The sequence below is a fragment of the Stenella coeruleoalba genome (assembly GCF_951394435.1).
Source record: "Stenella coeruleoalba genome assembly, chromosome: 13".
NCBI lineage: Eukaryota > Metazoa > Chordata > Mammalia > Artiodactyla > Delphinidae > Stenella > Stenella coeruleoalba.
Window position 1 is genome coordinate 30,533,976 of NC_137159.1, and position 19,925 is coordinate 30,553,900.

At 51.0% G+C, this 19,925-nt stretch overlaps 1 protein-coding gene across 1 annotated transcript in view; it reads left to right on the plus strand.

The window, feature by feature from the left end:
• ADD2 (adducin 2) overlaps nucleotides 1–19,925 on the plus strand; it is a gene marked incomplete at its 3' end in the record, with an annotated part of 104,913 nt that overhangs the window by 44,039 nt on the left and 40,949 nt on the right. Inside the window, exon 2 of the mRNA XM_079940914.1 lies at nucleotides 17,897–18,014. The remainder of the gene's footprint in view (nucleotides 1–17,896; nucleotides 18,015–19,925) is intronic.

The following is a 19,925-nucleotide window of genomic DNA, read 5'->3' on the forward strand; positions in this document are numbered from 1 at the left end:
TAAATAGTGCTGCAGTGAACATTGGGCTGCATGTATCTTTTCAAATTATAGTTTTGTCTGGGTATATGCCCAGAAGTGGGATTGCTGGATCATATGCGAGCTCTATTTTTAGTTTTTCTGAGGAAACTTCATACTGTTCTCCACAGTGGCTGTACCAATTTACATTCCCACGAACAGCGAAGGATGGTTCCCTTTTCTCCACACCCTCTCCAGCATTTATTGTTTGTAGACTTTTTAATGATGGCCATTCTGACCGGTGTAAGGTGGTACCTCATTGTAGTTTTGATTTGCATTTCTCTAATAATAAGCGATGATGAGCATCTTTTCATGTGCCTATTGGCCATCTATATGTCTTCTTTGGAGAAATGTCTATATAGGTCTTCTGAGGTGCTCACTTCTGAAAGGGGTACTGACACAGTGTTGGCTCAGAGAGTTCAGAGGATCAAGCACATGGGTTGTTTTTTGGGTAAGGCCGTCCTTAGCAGATGTCACCTCAGGGCCCTTTAATTTATCCCCCATGCTTGCTTCTCACAGAGAACATCCCTAAAGATGCTGTGGTCCTCTTCCCCCTCCTGCCAGCAGCCGGTTCCCTCCTGTCTTTCCCTGTTTCCTTTGCATCTCAGACACCCCCTCTCATGGTGGCAGCAATATTGAGGTTCTCTCCCCTCCTCCCAGACCCTTGTCCTATCTCTGACTCTCCAAATGCCCCCAACCACCTGGGAGCATTTTACCCCGTCCCCCTACCCCAAATGGCTTCCCTGGGCCCCCCTCCCTGCCTCAGGGGGAGCACCAGGTTTGAACCGTTGGTGGACGCCAGTGGGGTGACCCTCCTGTTTGGAGAAACATGGGGGTAGATATTTTGGAGGGAGAAGTGCTGGGCTGGCTTTGGGTGGTTGATCCTGCTTCCCGAAGCCATTCCTGGTAACATGGGTCAATCACTTGGCACTTGTCCCAGGCCCTTGGCAATTGTCCTCTCCCTTTCCATGTGGATAAACCCATTTTTTCACATGGATTTGTTCATGTGGCCTGTACAGCTGCCAGCAGGCCGGTTTGGCCTGTCTGTCCATGGAGCACCCACTCTACAGGTCAATGCTAGCAACTTTGTGAAAGGGTGTCCCTGGTGGGGGAGAGACGGCAGGCCCATCAGAAGTGGGCAGAAGGCACTGCTGAGGCCAGGCCCAGGCTTTCTAAATCTAGAGCTCAGAACAGACTGGTTTCCTTGACAACAGGGATGAAGTCTGCTCATCTGCTCCTGGGGGTGGGTTTTGTGCGTGTGTGTGTGTGTGGGTGTGTGGGTGGAAAGTACAGGGACTTGGGGACAAGAAAGGCGATCCTTTCTTTATCAAAGTAGCAGCCCATTTCTTAAAACTTGCCAACTCTTACTGTATTATTAACAATATTAACAGCTTCCCAGGTGGCACAGTAACATCAGTTACGTAATTTGCACATTGGGAATCCAGATATAGAATCTTCCCTTCCTTTCCACTGCATTGCCTCTGATCCTTGACATATCTTACCAGACTTGCAACACCTTTTTGATAACTTTTTGACACGTCAGTCAAATATGTATTCACCCCTAGAACTCTTGAAGGCTAAATGAAAAGCATTTCTTGTCTGTCCAGCTAGCAATGATTTGTGTGGCCAGGCTGCTGGGAGGAAATGAAAATCGGCTCCTGACAAGCTGATGTTGGCTCAAACCTACAGTTGTCAGATGGCATCCTCAGAAAAGGCTTTGGGATCCAAACTCCCATTCTTGATGCAAACCAGAGGACTCAGGCTAAAAGCGGGTCCATTTGCTTCGCTCACCAGCCTGATTTCAAGCAGCACATCTCATCTTGGTGGAGGCTTGGTGTTTAATTCATGCACCGCCCTGCCCTTCCTATGCATTATTAAAGTCTCTTTAAAAAGCAGTCCATGGATGGCAGGGGAGGAGCGTGCCAGCAGCGATTTCACATCTCCTGCAAGAAGCATCGTCTGCTGCCAAAAAATCTCAGAGAGAAGAATTTGCAAAATTGTAGCTGATGGCAGATCGAATAAAGGTGGCCCTTGGACCCTGAGCTTATCAAAGCTGCTCATTTGTTCAAATGTGTCTTATTTTTTGTGTGTCTGTCAGTGCCTGGAATTCTTGAATGCCAGGTAATATAGATGGGAGATTGTAAGCGGGACTTATGGGCCAAGAGTGACTGTGACAAGATGGGAATTAATTAACAGAGGAAGGCAGATTGTGAGAGAGGGAGGTCTGAAGCCCGTACTTCTCCATGAGGCGTTTCAGGGACTCTTTCCTCTTGTGAGGTTCCCAGCTCTGTGGCTCAAATTTAGCTCCTGCCGGACCCCTCCCCCAGGAGCCAGGGGTTGAGCTGTGGCCTTCAAAGCCCTCTGCCAAGCTCCTTTGTTTCCTTCATCTCCCCAAAGGAAAGACATTACCTCCCCCATGCAAACAGTGGGCTCTCCCTAGGCTGAGTTCTTTGTTTGTAGGCAACCTGCCTGGCCCTGGGCCCATGTTGCTCTAACTCTAGATGACACAGGATCCTCCTCTCTGGCCTCACCTCCCACATCCCCGAGGGCCACCTGAGGATGACTGCGGAGGGGGTGAGCCCAGGGGGCTGTGTTTCCAGTCTCAGCTCTTCCCCCACATGGACCAAGCAAATCACAATCCTGTGTTCAAATCACAGACTCAAAAGAGCACCTCTGAACCGGCAGGAATTTCAGAGGCTGCCTTGTCTCGCTCTTTATTTTACAGTTGGGAAAACAGAAGCCCAGAGAAGTTAAGTGGCTTGCTGTCGATCACAGAGTGAATTAGTTGGAGATCCAGGACCAGACCTGTGGTCTCTTGAGTCTGTCCGGTGCTCTTTCCCCAGGACACAGCCCCTGAAATGTCCACTTAGCACCCTGGTTTCTCAGTATGGTGTACACGTCATGTGTACCCAGAGATCAGGAAGGCTTTCTGTTTCATACACATATGATCTCGATGGGGCCAGAAACACATTGCATTCAATTGTTTCTCGATCGCACAGAAATTAATTGAGAACTTACTGTGAGCCTCGCCCTGAGCAAGACACTTCTGTGTGTATCTGGATTTTTGTAGAGGGGCTTTAGGTAGTGTCTCTGGCTAAATCCAGTGCTGTTTTTGATTTATTGACAAAAGAGGTTTGAAGTTGTAAAGATCCATTGTCTTCATGCTATATATTTTTGTACTGCTTCGTAGTTACAAAGCATTAACTTTGTTCTACCTTCCTCCAGAATCATGGCCACGTCCTCACCTGCTACCTGTGCCACTTAATCCTCTGAACCCAGTGAAGGGAGGGGGAGATTGAAACTATGGCCATAAACATCACCTTGGGGCACTGGGTCTAACAGAATATCAGGAGTTTTATCTTTCCTGTGGTGCCTCAAAAATGAAAGGCGGAAAATACTCCCAAGAATTTCCCTTCAGTCTCTGCCGGTGCAGAGCCTGCCGCCCGTTGAACCACAGGTTTGGTTCAGGGAAATTAAGTTTGGTTGGCGCAGCATCTACCTCCTGGGGTGGGCGTCAGCAGGAAGATGCCTGGGCTGCTGGATGGGACAGGTGGGCTGGCCATGTAGCAGTTGCTGCCTAATGAACGCAGAGACCCAGGGGGACATGAGAAAACCAGCAGAGCTCAGCATACATCTCTGTAGGGGTCTGCAGAGTGGGCTTCCTCTTCCCCAGAGCCATCCATAACTCCAGCAAGAGATGGAGCAGCCATGGATGGTCGGTGGGCCTTCAGACATGGGATTGGAGGGCCTGGAAGAGCTCCCGTTGTGTGTTGGTCTGTCCCACCTCATTCACGTAACCAATTCCTCTAGAGCGCCTCCCGTCTCTCAGGCACCGTTCTAGGTGCTGGAATACAGGGTGGAACAAAATCAGGCGGGGCTTCCCTCTGAGAACTTCCGGTATCGTGACAGGTGGAAGCCTGTTCTAGGTCTTTATTTTTAGAATTTCAAGAAAGAAGTTTCCACACAATGAGCTTTTCTTCCATCACACGCAGTCTTTCTTGTCATTTTTATCCCCGGCTGCATTGTCGACCTTTTGCTCACATCGTTTCCTTTTCCCCCAGAGAAGCAGCATCCTGAGGCTGTAATGAGCATGGGGGGTGGGAGCCTGTCCTAGACAGAGCCCTGGGTAAGCAGACGTTCCCTCCTCCCTCCCTTTTCGGTGCCCCAGCAACTCCTAGGTACCCCTTTTTCTCCACTCCCAGGTGCTCAGGGTCCCTTTTACAATAAAGTAAGGAAGCCTGCATCCTCCCAGTGGGCACCCCTAAGTGCGCCATGTCCTCCTTGGGGGCCTATGAGCCCTGGATGTCTGCAAAGCTCCAGGAAGAAAGCTCGCTCATTAGGTCACAGTGATGAATCGGTAGAAAGGACCAATATCCAATTGAATCTCCCAAGAGGGATGGCCTTTCAGAGGAGAAGACATCTTAGGCAAATAAACCTCTAAATGATGAAACTTCAGGCACAGAGGAGTGGGGTAAGGATGTTTAGGCAGCCTGGTGAGATTTGCGGGAAGAGCGCCCCTCGCTCCCACTCTGCACCTGGGTTTAGTTTGCCCTGCCTCTCAGGCTTACACAGACTGGGCTCATTTTGCCCTGTGACTGGGTTTTTCATACAAGTGCTGTGTTTGCGTCTACCTAGGTGCATGTATGTCTGTGTCTGCTTGTCAGGTCCCTGTTTACCTTAGGTGCATCTGTGTAACGAATCGTGGCCCCATCGGCCCTTTTGAAGAACATCATTGTTCAAAGAACCTGAGGTGATGCTCTGCTCACATGTCCCCATCATCCAACCCCAGGGGGTCACACTCGTCTTTTCCCACCACTGCGTTCACACGGGCAGAAGAGACGAGATACTGCACATAGATTATCCACGGGCTGCAATTAGGAAAGGAAATAGGGTTCATTTTCTTGACACTATCTTTCACCAGTTAAACGTGGTAACAATTGCCTGTGGGACTCTGGAGAAATTATGAAGTGTTAATTAGTAGAAGCTCTATGTATTTAAAATATATGGCATATTTAAATAATTATTAAATTAAACCTACTTTGCAGAGTTGAGAAACCATCTGGTCCAAAAAAATCTGAGGAGTTGAATTTTGCTGCATATATTAAGAGAGGTGTTTAAATGCTTCTGGAAATGGTCATTTTGTGTCACTTTTAATCCCTTCGATATGGAAACTGAGGCACAGGAAGCAGGAGGTGACCTGGCTGTGTTTACCTCCTGGGCTATTCTAATTGATGTGTTTCCATCTCCCACAGTGGAGGTTGAAAGCACTCCAGAGGGTGTGTTTAGAATGCGAACGAATTACAACTGTGGTTGTATCTTGGAAGTCACGTATTTCACACTTGATCCCAATGACTCGTGACTCTTTGGGCTTGAAAGTGAAAAGCAAGCACCCCGTGCCATATTCTGCAGAGACGAGGAGGACAGAGCCTGGAGACCCAGTCCAGTCACAGACAACTAAGTATTAGTGCGTCTTTCTTTGGACACATCCCACCCTCTTGGGCTCAGTTTTCTCATAGGTTTAAAGACGTGGGAGGGGAGGGTTGGGCTGTGTATCAGTCAGGGTCTAACAAGGAAAATAGGAACTTCTTCAAGTATGTCGACAGAGGGAATTGAATGCAGGACAGTTACACGAGTAATGGAGGAGCTGAAACAGATAGGGTATGAGAAGGTAGCCCCGAGGTTAACCCCAGTGGGATGTTTCGTCTTCCTCGAAGCTGGAGGGAGAAGGGGAGGAGGGGGTGTCATCCCAGCCCAGGGGCCAGGGCCACTCTGTGGAAGCTGGAACGTGGGGGCCTCTGGGGCAAGAGCTGGGGCCATGGAGGGGATGCTGCTTGAGGCAGAGAATGAGGGAGGAGATACTCTGGCATCTTCCCCCCACAAATCTTGGGTCAGTGCCTCCTACTGCCCCCAACCCAGCAGGAAGCCAGATGACGTGGAGCCTGCAGGCGTCGGCAGGGAAGGCTGAGAAATGGTTAGGCTGGGAGCAGCCCAGGCCAAGCTGCTGTTGAAGTCCCTGTTAACTCTGACGTTCAATGAGAGAGAGAAGCTCAGTGTGTCCTCAAGGGTGTGCCGATGGGAAAATCAGGCCAATAAGGCCACACTGGTCTTTAATGAGACTCCCCATCCCAGCATCAGAAACAAACCTTCTCAAGGTACACCTGCCTTGTTCTGTGCTGGGCTTGCCTTTATGGGGGAAAACGTGGCAAGACTTCAGGGAAGGTGTTTGTGGGTGTGGGGATGAGGGGTAGGTAGAAGAGGGGGAACGGAAGAGAAAGAGGAGACAAAAAAGGGTTCATACCTGTGGGTGGAGAGCTGAACCCAAAGGCAAAGGGGTCAAAGGGCCTCACCCATGACCAGTGATGGTCACTGTCTGTGCAAAACGATGCTTCCCATCATAAAATAATTCACAACAGGGCAGTGTCCACATCAGGCTTTTCTAGAATGTTTAACGGATTTTCACACGAGGCACCGTTTTCATGGAGTGTCTTCAATCAGTACCTGTCAGACTGGATTGGCTGGACATCCCCTTGCCTAAGGTGTTCTCTTCCTGAAGAAGGGAAGTGGTGTTAGCTTTGTCCTCAGCTCGGGACAGACCGCTCACACAGGTGTCAGCTGCAGTGGAGTTTGAGGTGCTAACAGTCCCCCAACTCTGGGCTTCAGGCTCTTTACCTGTTAAGTGAGGGGTTCTCCCAGCCCTGCACTTGGGACCTACCCCAGTCCCTGGCAGACAGGGGCAGGAAATGGTCCTTCCACCAGGCTGGGAATAGGACACTCACACAGCCATGTCCCAGGAGGTCTGAACCGAGAGCACGGCTGTGGCTCAAGGGTGGACTAAGTAACCGGAAGCCCTTTGTAATAACTCCAGGTTTTGCATTTCCTGTGAAACGGGGAGTGTGCAGAGCACGGCAACGCTTCCCATGAATCCACGCTTCTCTGCCCGCTGCCCTCAGGCCTCACGCGCTCTCCTCTCCGGCTTCCTTGAAGGGCTTACCTCTCGTTCTCTCCCCACTTCCCTTCCTGTCCATTCTGCATTACGAAGCCCAAAGAACCGAGGAGGTGAGGCAGGCTCTTGACAGTCAGGGAGGAAGGCCCGTGGTGGGGGAAGAGCTGGGGACACTCATGCGTTAGTCATTTCTGTCCTGACATATACAGAGATGAGCAATAGCTGGAAAAGATGCCAGTTTGGTGACAAATGAGAGGTCCTGGAGCTGAGAAGAGGGAGAGAATAGAAGAACCTTGACCAGGGGAAGAGGAGAGGTCTGGCCTGAGACAGGCTGCAGAGGCAGGGATGCATGTGCTGTGTTGGGGTGGAGAGGAAGGGCCTGTCTGTTGGGCTGGGCTGGGCCTTTCATGTAGTAGGAGCGGGAAGATGGCACCTCAGTGCCAACCTGAGGAGCTTGAAAGCCTGTCCAGAAAGAAATGGCATGGCAGGCTTCCGTGGTGGCGCAGTGGTTGGGAGTCTGCCTGCCGATGCAGGGGACGCGGGTTCGCACCCCAGTCCGGGAAGATCCCACATGCCGCGGAGCGGCTGGGCCCGTGAGCCACGGCCGCTGAGCCTGCGCGTCCGGAGCCTGTGCTCCGCAACGGGAGAGGCCACAGCGGTGAGAGGCCCGCGTACCGCAAAATAAAACAAAAACGAAATGGCATGGTGTCACCCCCCTGCCCCCAGCCCACAGCACATTCTTTCCCACTGAAGGCAGAGGAGGACTCAAGCTCTCCTAGGGCGGTGCTGCTGGTACATGGGAGCTGGTACATGGCATAAAGCCTGGGGACCATCTGGCTACGGACAAGAAGACATGGATGGTTTTTGTGAAGCATTTTAGACATATAACCATGGGTGTGGATTGGATTGAAGGAGCAAGTGCTGGAGAAAGAGATGAGTGGGGAAATGAATGTGGGGAGATTTCAGGCCAAGGGACATCTGTATCTTCTTCTGCCTATTCTTACATTGGACTTGGTGGACCAGCCTGTTTTGTTTTCAGTTTTAAACCTAGGCTCTTTTATGGGGTGAAGCTCCTCCACTCCCACCGTCATGTGGGGCATGCGTGCAGCCGCTTTTCCTCTCTTGTCTGTCAAGCTGAGCTTCTAGGTACTCAGTCATGGAAGAGCTCAGGCTATGTTAGACGCACAGTCTTGCCTTCTTTTTGGACCAGGTGCTTTTCACTCCATAAAAACATTATGGCAAAAGTATTGATGTAGGCACTTCCCTGGTGGTCCAGTGACAAAGAATCCGCCTTCCAATGCAGGGGACGCGGGTTCGATCCCTAGTCGGGGAACTAATATCCCACGTGCCACGGGACAGCTAAGCCCGCACGCCACCACTACTGAGCTAGCGCGCCTCAACGAGAGAGCCTGCGTGCCGCAAACTACAGAGCCCGTGCGCTCTGGAGCCCGCACACCACAACTAGAGAGAGAAAACCCTTATGCCACAGCTAGAGAGGAGCCCGTGTGCCATAACGAAGAGCCCGCACGCCACAACGAAAGATACCGCATGCCTCAACGAAGATCCCGCATGCCGCAACTAAGATGCGACACAGCCAAAAAAATACAGAAAACAATTAAACATTAAAAAAAAAAGTACTGATGTAGAAGTCTCCATCAAGTTCATTGAAATTAGAGCACTGGGATTCTGTCATCAAAGTTTCCATTCTCCCAGAAATTGTTCTGGGCCCTGCGTAAGCCAGAGATAATCTGGTGTTTTGTTTTGGTTTTTTTCCGTCCAAAAAGATGAAACCACTTCTTGGTTGACCCTCTTAGAGAGTGATGAACTGGAGCAGTCAGAAGCCATTAGCACTGGCCCAGTGAGCTGCTGTTCAATTTAGAAGCATCGGCTAAGCCCAGGGAGACGTATCATCAGAGGTCAACGACTTGCACCCTGCAGCTGAAAGCTGGGCTCCTTCGCTGCCACACGGTGGCCCTGCAGGGTGGCTCGCTGCATCTACAAATCCTGAACTTTTGGGTTTAGGGGTCCCCTTTGCCATCGTCGTGCTGCTGATGACCATAGGCTCTTACACCCTTGCTGCTCAAAGCATGATCTGTAGACCGGCGGTATCAGCCTTGCCCAGGAGCTTTTGAGAAATACACAATCTGAGGCCCCACTCCGGACCCGCTGATTGAATCAGCGTCTGCTGGTCAGCAAAATCCTCAGGCAGTGTGTGCATTTTAGGGTCGGAGAAGCCTGAAACAGCTGGGGAGGCCACAAGTGTGAAATCAAGGTGCCAGCAGGGCTGAACTCCCGCCAGAGCTCTAAGGGAGAATCTTTTCTTTCCCCTTCCAGCTTCTGGGGGCTCCTGGTCTTCCTTGCCTTGTGGCTGCCTCATTCAGATCTCTGCATCCATCTTCATGTGGCTTGTAAGGACAGTCGTGATGGGACTCAGGGCCCCCCAGGATAACTCAGGATGATTTCATCTTGAGATTCTTAATTTAATTACATCAGTAAAGATCCGTTTTCCAAATCAGGTCCCATTCGCAGGTTCTGGAAGTTGGGACATGGACCTATTTTTTGAGGGGAGGGGCCACTGTTCAACCCACTGCAGACCCCTCTGGAACATTCCCAGGCAGATGCTTCCAGCCCCTTGCCGTAGCTCACCCTCCGCAGCTAGTCCAGCCTGGCGTACTGATTTAGCCGTACTGCTGAACACTGCCAGATAGTACCAGCATTACTGATGCTTTTCTACGACATGTTGCCCTACATGTTTCACATGGACGAATCCATTGCATTGCAACACCCCCTCAGGGCTACTACTGTAATTACCACCCCCACTTTACAGATGAGGAAACTGAAGCTCGGAGTAGTTCAGGAACTCGCCTAAGTTCTCACAGCTAGTAGAGTTGAACTTGGCCTACAAACCGGGCAGCCTGCCTCAGAATCTGTGCTCTTTACCATATGCTTCACCATTCAGAAGCATGATTAAATGCTTCAGGAATTATGGAAGGTTCAAGCGGTGGAGGAGAGAGATAGCACCAGGACTCTTTGGCCCACTGCCCAGGGAGCCTGGGCACAAAGAAGGCCCAGATCCGGTGTGGGCCCTTCTGCACCCACCACACAGTGCCTGGAGGTCGGGGGACCCCCACTTGTTGGTGCCCGGAGGATGGAGCACATCTTACTCAGCAGCGAGTGACTGACACAGTGCCTCCCATCTGTGTCAAAGGACCACATGCATAGCCGTGGCCAGGGACGTTGCTCGGGGCAGGGATTGGTGGGGACTCTCTCTGTGGACCTGCCCAGGCTGGATGCTCAGCTCTCTGGAGGGCACGGAGCTGAGTCCTGCAACCCCAAGATGGGGCTCCGAGTCAAGGAGAGCCAGAAGCAACATCCAAGAGTCCAGGAGGGGCCAGAACCACAGGGGAGATGTTACCACGCCACCTCCTGGTGTGCCTGGGTGAGCAGCCCAGGGAGCGTACAAACAGCCTTGAGCTCTGAAGGCCCACGTGCATGGTGTGTGTTTGTGGGGGGCACGAGGGGGCAGAGGCAAATGTGCCCTGGACAGGTGCATGGTTTCATTAGGATGCTGGCAGCTGAGCCAAGTTCTGAATCCCTCATGAAAAGGCCACCCAGAAATGCAGGTGAGACATTCTCATGAGAGCGGTACTGCTATGGCCGCCACTCAGAAATGAAGCCCACAGTGCCCAAGGTCACACAGCTGCTCAGTCCCTCCCCCCACAGCGCAGCATGGGCTCTGGAACGCCAGGCTTACGGCAGGGCAGTGCTAACAGTGCCCGGGCATAGCGGGCACTTAAAAAAATATATATATATGTATAGATTCCACCCCAAAACCTTTTTCATTTAACACTGTATAGGTACATGTTTCCATGAGACAGCCTGCATGGCTAAGTGCCTTGTGGGTGTTTATCATTAAAGAAGGTACTTAGATGAGTATTTAATATGGTTTCATCACTTGGCACTTTTGATCTGCCTCCTGCCTTGGGCTCACACATGCCATTTGCTTACTAACCAGCATGTGAAACCTCATCTAATTTGTTTTAACTACCCTTGCTTTGAATGCGGAGGGTGGGATCTCCCCTTGCCTTCATCCTCTTTATACCCTTCCTGATCTTCTGCCTTGGCTTGCAGTCTTTTGCCACCTTCATTTTTCCCAGACTGAGAGACTCACCCCTTTCTCTTGAGTTCCAAGCTTGACTGCTAAGAGTCTCCAGAAGCCCTTCCCAAGGCACAAGCATGGTGATGACTGGATACAGCCTTTTGTACCTACAATAAATGTCGGGTTGAGAGGGTCAGAGAATTAGCTGGGAAAACCCACACCCAGTCCAGGCATTCTCAGCATTGGCGCAAGCAGCAGTGGAAGCTCTAGACTACCTGCTCAGATGGAAAAGTGGAGCCCACCATTTAAAAATGCATAATCAGCCCCAAATCTACCTGTGTCTTTAGTACAGAAATTCAGCAGCAGACATAACCGGTGTAATTGTATTAAGCTCAGTTTCACAGATTCTTTGACATTCCCTTGAGAACATTTGATGGGGCAGTCAGCCCAGATGTACGCTTGATGGCAAGATGGAGTCCAGACTGTGATTTAAAGATTCAATTGTTCCATTGTCATAGACCACATGACTGATTGAATAGTAGCATGTAACATTTATTGAGCACTTATTATCTACCAGACCCTGTACAGAGCCTGTCCTTACATAAATTGCCTCATATGATCCTCTGAGGAGGTACTGTTCCTGTCTCCATTGTACAGATGAAGAAACTGAGGTTTAGAGAAACTAAGCAACAGTTGGAAAGGTGCAGAGCTGGGATTTGATCCTGGGCCCTTAATGCTCTCCAGAGCCTGGATCTTAGCGACGATGTTGCGTGGTACAGCCAACTCCCTGGGCTCTTAATGTAATGAGATAGCTTTGGACTCCTTTTGAGTAATTTACCATCCCATCCCATCCCCACTCCCTGTAATAGTTCTTAATTTTCTCTCTGCTTGCCTTAAATCTCTCTACTCCCAGCATTGGGAAAATGCAGGGCAGATCCCAAAGGAAGATCTGGGAGGGTTCTTGGAGTGAGGATATCGGGGATTGGTCGAGCACTTACTATGTGCTAGTCCTTCTGGAGAACACTTCAGCCATGGATGTTTTCATTGGCTCAGTGAATCAGAAATCCAGGGAGTGGATCTATTTCCATTTTGTCTCCTCTGGATGTCTTTTAAGTTTGGCCTTCTCATCCTAGTCTGGTTCTGCCTGATGACATTATGGTCCTGTTTCACAGAGGAGGAAGATGCCTCCTCAGCAGAACACGGATGTATACTGTTTGGGGGCCGGGCATATCAGTCCTCCTTGCTCTGTAGATCTTGGGACAGCGTCCCTGGCAGAAGCAGGATTGATAGCCACCAAACCTCGTCTGCTGAGGATGTGGTTCATACTATTAGACATAGAGGACACAGCATCCAATAGCTGTTCCCTGGACTTCTTGGCTGGAGGTGGAGTTGGGGGCAAGAGTGGTCCTGCCACATGAAGGACAAATGCTCTCAGGTTAGGCCCCAAAGCAGAATCGACTGTTTTGTGTTTGAATTTGACCAAGGTGAAGCTTTTCAAAATATGGCTCCATGGGTTTTTGGGTACAGGCTTTCCTGAAGGCAAAAGGCAGATGAGACGACCGCTTAAAAGTACCTGTGATTGGATTCTAGGACAGCCTGAGGTGTGGAACAGTGAATCAGAGGACGTGTCAGTTCAATTAGACGGGCCTTTGGATGATCTTTCATCCACATAGTGTGCAAGTTTGGCTGACCTCCTCACTGAAAGGACTGAGTATTTGAAGGCTGAGCCCAGCCATCCTGCTGGTTCAGGATTGTCTCTGCATCACCAGGGTTTCCTGAATCCCCCTTTCTTTCATTTCACCGAACGCATGAGGTCCGCATGGTTTGGTGACTGGTGGCAGGGATACCTGGCAAGTGTGTTAGAGCTCATGCTGGCGCATCAGGCTTGAGACCTCCCCGGAGCCCCGTGGTTCACGAGCCTGTACTGGAGCACTGTCCCCCACCCCCGGTGTTGTAATGATCTATGTATGTATCGCTCGGTAATGCGATGATTCCCAATAGCTCTGTGGTCCTGATCAAGTCACTCCATTTCCTGAGCCTCAGTGTCCTCACCTGAAAACCAGGATGATGGGCCTTTCACCGCAGCACTGATGAGAAGGGCTGGCCACGGCTCCAATACCTATTTGGGTTTAACAGCCCCAATTTTTTAGATTGAATAATGTCTTCCTTCTTAGGCCTGCAGCAGTCAGGGGGTTAAAGGATTCTTCCAGCCAAGGGGGTCTCCGGAGATGGACAGAGGGAGACTCTCTCCTTCCTCCTTTGCCCTTTCTTCTTTGAAACTATCTTCATCCTAAGTGGTCACAGCAGTTAATGCCTTATGCAGAACTGTGGAAAATTCAGAAGTACGTGAAGAAGCTGTTGATAAACTCCAGCCGTAATCCCACCACCCAGGGGCATGAGCTTTCTCTTTATCTGAACAGACCAGGCAGGGTGTGGTCCGGTCCCTTGTTCAACGGTCTCCATTTACTCTGCAAAGTAACGGCAGCAGGGCCTTGGCCAGCTCCTCCCTCACTTTTGGAAGTTTCATTCAGGGATCGGTGAGTTTGGGCTCTGACTTTAAGTCTCGGGCTTGAAGCAAATGCCGTGCTGTCCTTGTCTGGAGCTGACCTGTGGGGCTGGGGGCCTGGGGCTTCAGAGGCTGGCACCACCCAGGGGGTGGCCGTGCCCATGGCAGCAGCGGGAGCATCTGCGCAAGGACCACTTGCCACGTCTTTCTGCTTCGGGCTTGGGGTGCGTGTGATACAGACTGTCGGCTCCCGTCGGGACACCTCCCACTGAAGTGGCAGGAGACGGGCACTCGGCTCCGTTGTGGGCTCACGGGGCTGAAACAGACTTTAACCAAAAGTCAGGCAACTTGAGCATCCTCTTCGCGACCTTCGTTCCTTTTGTAGCTACAAGGAACGACCCGCAGAAAAGTGATTTCATACTCCACTGGTGACACATACGTGGTCTTCAGTGGGACAGGGAAGAAAATGACCTGTGACAGGGAGCGTCGTTCATGATTGGTGATCCCCGGCTGCTCTCCTAGGAGGGTGAATCCCAGCAGAGTCTTTGCTGAGTAGTCTCAAGAGTGTGAGGGTGCAAACTGGAGATGCCCAGAGGGAGTTCCAGGGCTGCCCTGAGCGGGCAGCTGAGGGTCCTGTGTTGGGGGTTGGGGCAGAGGAGGAGCTACTGGAGGGACGAGGTGAGAGGGATGGATAAGGGGGCGGGGCTGAGCCAAGGGTGTCTATTACCTTCTCCTCCGTGTGGCCACAGTCGGTGCTATATTGTGGAGTTGGCTTTGTTAGAGCTCCAATCAATTACTGGAATTCTGTCTCAAAATAGGCAAGAAGAACGGCTGCCCGAGCAGGCCCAGCCATTTGGGTTACATAACAAAAGAAGCTGTTATTTTAGAGGAGGTGATCTAGGCTCTAGGGTCCTGCCACGCACGCCCCATTATCAGCTTACCCTGAAATGCGCTGCTCAGGGGTCTGTCTCCCACGCTGTTCCCTGGACTCCCCTAGGGCCTGACTCACCTCTGGGACCCCAGGGCCGGGACGGTGCTGCCCTGCCATCCTAACTCCTCCCAATTCACCGTTAGTTGAGTTTTAGTTCAAATAACATTTATTCAGCACCTACCTGGCACCAGGCCCTATAGCAACACAAGGAATAGAGAAATGGCAAAGACACAGGCCCTGCCTGCTAGGAGCTCACGGTAATAGATTGTTGCCGTCGGATTATAAGTGGAATGAAAGAGGAGGGTAACGGTGATGGGAGAGCGTAAGGGACAGGGGTGTGGAGGGAAGGCTTCTGGGAGGAGAGGACAACCTGAGCCGAAGGGAGATGATGGCAAAGAAGAAAGCGTGCTCCAGGAAGAGACCAGCAAGGACAAAGACGGGGACCAGCCTGGTGCCTTCTGGGTCCTGGGAATAGCCCCCAGAGCACCAGTGGTAGGCAGGGAGGGTGGGGGCAGGCACTGGGAGGCCCATGGGGCTTTGTGTACCAGCTGGGAGGGACTTCATTCTGCAGGGTGCCGTCCTCAAGAGGAAGGGAGTGGCCAGAGGGAGAAAGACATGATCCCCGGTGCCCTGGTCGGGGATGGGCTGGTTTGAATTTCCTACATGGGCCACACATTTGGTTTAAAAGAACAAAATCAGAGTTAACATTTGATTTGATAATATAAAAAGGATAGCTGTCACTCTTGTAATACAGTCTAAATTTTGGATAGAGGAGCAGAAATTAGAAAAAAAGGTGCAGGAACGCCGCCTCAGGTGCCGGGGAGCCATGGATGAGTTGGGTGGAGGGGGGGATACAGGGCAATGACGGACATGAGCCAGATTTGCATTGTAGTGACTCTGGCTACTGACTGGCTGGAGGGTATGAGAGAGGAAAGGCTAGGCAGAGACCATGAAAGGGATGGGGATGACACTGGCTTGACTCGGGGCGTGGTACTCTGGGTGGGGCGATATTTAGGACACAAAACCAGAGAATTTGGTGACAGAGTAGGTACACAGGGCATGAAGAGGGAGGAGACAAGGCTGCCTTCTGGGGCCCTTGGTGGGTGGCCAGCTGGGTGGGGGGCAGGAAGGAGACGCTGGCTGGAGGAAGGAGGCTCTGGTGCAGGGTTGGCCAGAGTGATGGTCTGCTCCGACGGGTTATTTTCAAGGTGGCTGTGGGACATACAGGTGGGCAAAGGCCACAGTCTAGTGAGCAGCCGGCTGGGGCTGAAATCTCGTGTCCCAACTCCTGCCTTCCAGCCGGCTTGGTTGTGCACTGAGAGTAGCGAGCAGGTGGCCCCGAGGTGGAGGGGTCTGGCATTCTCACTACATGGGGCAGCCCTTGCTTCTCAGCTCTGCCCACGGGGCCTAGGTGGCTGGAAGCTTGGGTGAGCTCGCCTCTTGAAGCACGTGCTGGGGAAGCCAAGGCCTCCGTGTATCATGATCCTGGCCTCAAAACCACAGCAGGCACAGCTCAGAGGGTTCTGTCAGGCCAGGATCCCCCGAGGCCCACCCAGGACCGCAGCTGGTGCTGGACCCTCCTGAGTGACCCTGGCGTCAGACCTCTTTTGCTGATCTGGTACCTTTCCTGGCTCTGCCCAGCCTGACTGCAATCAGAGATTTGACCGATTTGGTAACACAGGAGAATGTTTAAAATAATGCCTTTGCCTACAATACCTCTCAGGGCTATTTTCATTGTAATCAGGGGTTAATGCTATAACCCAAGGAATGGAACACTAATGGTAGAATTTCAACACTGATGGAGATCAGGAAGGAATTATTCAGCATTCAGTGTATACTTCTCTGTGGGACAGATGTCTCTCTTCTTACCTGAATGGCATAGGTTCCTTCTGGGGACAAAAGTTTAGTTCTCTCCGTGGACACAAGAAATAGCTCAGACTCTGAAAATCCAAGCCTTAACAGGGACGGGACAACCTCACATCTCTGTGGCAGGGGCTGTCGGTGAAGGGGAGGGAGCTGGAGCTTCATGTAAGACAACTTATCTGGCTGCAGGATTGGTCTTTAAGGCGGGTCAGTGGCCACCCATAGAAAGAAGGGCATCCAGATGTATGTCAGCAAACCCCCCAGGGAGGGCTCCCATATTGGTAGGCAGTGGACAGAAGCAGCATTAAGTGGTGGCAGTGACTCTGTTCTAGCTAAAAATGAGGCCCATGGGAGGAGAGCCCCAGCTGGCAGCTGCACACATAGAGCATAGAGAAGAGCTTTCGAAAGCGACTGCCAGGTCCCTAGCTAGAGGCATGACCATTGGGACTGAGCTCAGGGGCCCTCTCAGCACTGGAATGCTGAGCCCCGAGTGCCCAGCAGGGCTGAGAAGGCAGCTGCGCCTCAGGGGCCACGCAGCATCTTGGTTTCCCTCACACACACTGGACCTGCTGAGACGAATTCTCCTTGCCCCTCCTGGGTGAGACTAGTCTTCCCAAGTGCTGCTCTCTGGGCAGTATGGGGTCTGGGGTGGAGCTGAGCTGCTGGTGAGGCAGGACAGGCAGGGCCAGGCCCTCAGAGCCACAGAGGGGGTGGGGGTGGGGGTGGGGATGGGACACTGGCTCTGGGTGAGACAAGCATCCCTGGGTCTAAACAACAGGCACCCAAGTGAAAAACAAAAAACTATCACTTGTCTTTTATTCTAAAGCATTTTGATGATTAACTCTTTGATGACCTTGGTCCCCAGGAGTTTTGGACTAGTAACTCGCCCTTCTTAATAAGACATTAACAACTTTACATTCCTCCTTCAGTAGTACTTTATGACCTGTTACCCAGGTATTAGCTGGGGCCTTTCTTCCCCTTGAACAGTAGGTGACATTGTCTTGAATCCACCAATTCATGGTCTGTGTAACTTCGAAACCCTCCCACTTTCCTGGGGTTTGAGATTCTTTGGGCTTCTTCTGCCTCTTTGGGCTGCATCCAAAAATCAGTCACACCAGCATCTGTGAGTTTGGTAGCTGTTAGTGACGTATTCTGGGGGGTGTCAGGAAGGGGCCAATCCCTTCTAGCCCAGCAGCGTGTGCTTTCTGGGCTTGCGCGGAGTTCCACATTCTGCTCCCTGCACCGGACAGAGCAGCCGCCCTCCTCTGGGCTCCCTTGGCCAACACTCAGCAAAGGGATTTCCCAATTCCTCTCTTTGAAAGGAACTTTGATCCTGATTGTAAAGATAATGAAGCTTTCTTTACCTTTTTGTAGACACAATTTACTTTTAAAATAAAAAATTCAGCTTCAGTTCATTTTCAAGCATTTCCCAGCAGTCCTTAAAATAAATCAGCGAACTAATGGTGCTGCAGAAACAGGGTGAAGAGTCATGGTGGCGCAGACAACACCCTGATATCTGTTGTGTTTTGTGTCTTCCAGTTTCTACCCGGATGCTTGAGATCCTGTAGATGCAATCGGTGACCCTGGGAGTGGAACGGAGTGTGCAGGCTGAGCGCTGAGAAGAGGCAGCCTGGGGCAAGGCTGCTCCAGCCTCCTGGTAATTAGTCGGTAGTTTTCAGTGGTGATGGGGGGGTGAGACACACTTTTTGATTGGGTCCATCTCACCAGGATGAGCTTCCAGACACTCAGGTCATCGCCATGAACTGCCCCGATCCTGCTGACTCCAGAGCTACCATGTGCAACTAGAGATTATCATGCTAAGTGAAGTAAGCCAGAAAGAGAAAGACAAATACCATATGCTATCACTTATATATGGAATCTAAAATATGATACAAATGAACTCATCTACAAAACAGAAACAGACTCACAGACATGTAGAGATCAGACTTGTGGTTACCAAGGGGGAGGAGGGAGGGAGAGGAGTGGACTGGGAGTTTGGGGTGAGCAGATGAAAACTATTACATTTAGAACGGATAAACAACAAGGTCCTAATGTATAGCACAGGGAACTATATCCAATCTCCTGGGATAAATCATAATGGAAAAGAATATTAAAAAAGAATGTATATATGTCTAAAACTGAGTCATTTTGCTGTACAGCAGAGATGGGCATAACATTGTAAATCAACTACACTTCAATAAGCAAAGGAGCTACCATGGAATCAGAAGGACCTTAGAGGTCACCGGTCCAACCCCGAGCAGGGCAGAAGCCCCACTATAGCATCCTGTAGTCACCCTGACTCCAAGGAGAGAGCTCACCACCTAATGAGGCAGCCTGTTCCACCTTCTCGTTACTGAGCAGCTCCTGCTGGTGGAAGGCTCACCCTTGCACCCTTGGCTAGAATCTGCCTGCCTGCCTGCCTGCAGTAACCACTTGCTTCCTGGTTCTGGCCCCCGAGGCTCTAAGGAATCAGCCTAATCCCTCTTCCACATGGCAGTCCAGCAGATACTTAGGGACAATTGGAGTGGAGGAATGCAGGATCTGGGGCCAGAGACAGGCCTGGTTGAAATCCTGACTCCACTATTAATCTGTGTGATCTTCAGCAAGTTAGTTAACCTCTCTGATTCAGTTTTTTTTAATCTGTAAAGCTGGGACAATAATGTCTGCCTCATAGAGTGGTCCTGGGAATGAAAATAAATCACAAATAGAAGTTGCTTGGTGTTATTCCATCACCAATTCTCTGACACCAATTGAATGTCCTACAGTTCAACCCGTTCTGACACTACCCTGAGTTAAAAGGGCACGTAAGAAAAGGCAAAGTCATGAACAAGGCTCCGCCCTCTTCAGAGGCCAGCTACAGGTGTGAACCCCAGGCCATCTGCACTTCCGACCAACTTGACTGTAAATTTGGGGGTTCCCACAACCTCCCTTTCAGTTTCTATAATTCCCTAGAATAACTCACCGAACTCACTGAAAGCGCTATAACGGCAATTGCAGTTTTATTATAAAAGATCCAACTCAGGAATAGCCAGACAAAAGCAGGGTAGGGTCTGGGGGTGGAGGGCGTGGTGCAGAGCTTCCACGCCCCCATCCAGCCCAGCACTGTGCTCACCAACCAGGAAGCTCCCCCGGCCTCACTGTCCAGGGTTCTTTAAAGGGGGTGTGCCTTATTACCAGGCACAACTGATTCAGTCATTTGCCACTTGATTGGATGCAATCCCCAGCCCCTCTCCCCTCCTCACTCTGTGGTTGGGATGGGGGTGAAGTTCCAACCTTCTAATCATGTGCTTGGTCTTTCTCAGTGGCCAGTCCCTCCCTTGAAATATCTAAGTGCCCACCGTAAGTCACCACATTTGCATAAAAACTCAGACTTGGTGAAAGGGGCTCACGATGACTAAGAAAAGACACTCCTAATGTCTTTTGGACGTTTTAGAAATCCCATGTGTTTTTGAAGCTCTGTGCCAGGACCTGGGGCCAGAGGCCCCTTCTGTTCTTTATGACGCCGCACCTGGCCTCACAAGCGCTGGTATCCTGTGATCTTTAGCACCCTGCTTACCCCTTTTCCTTT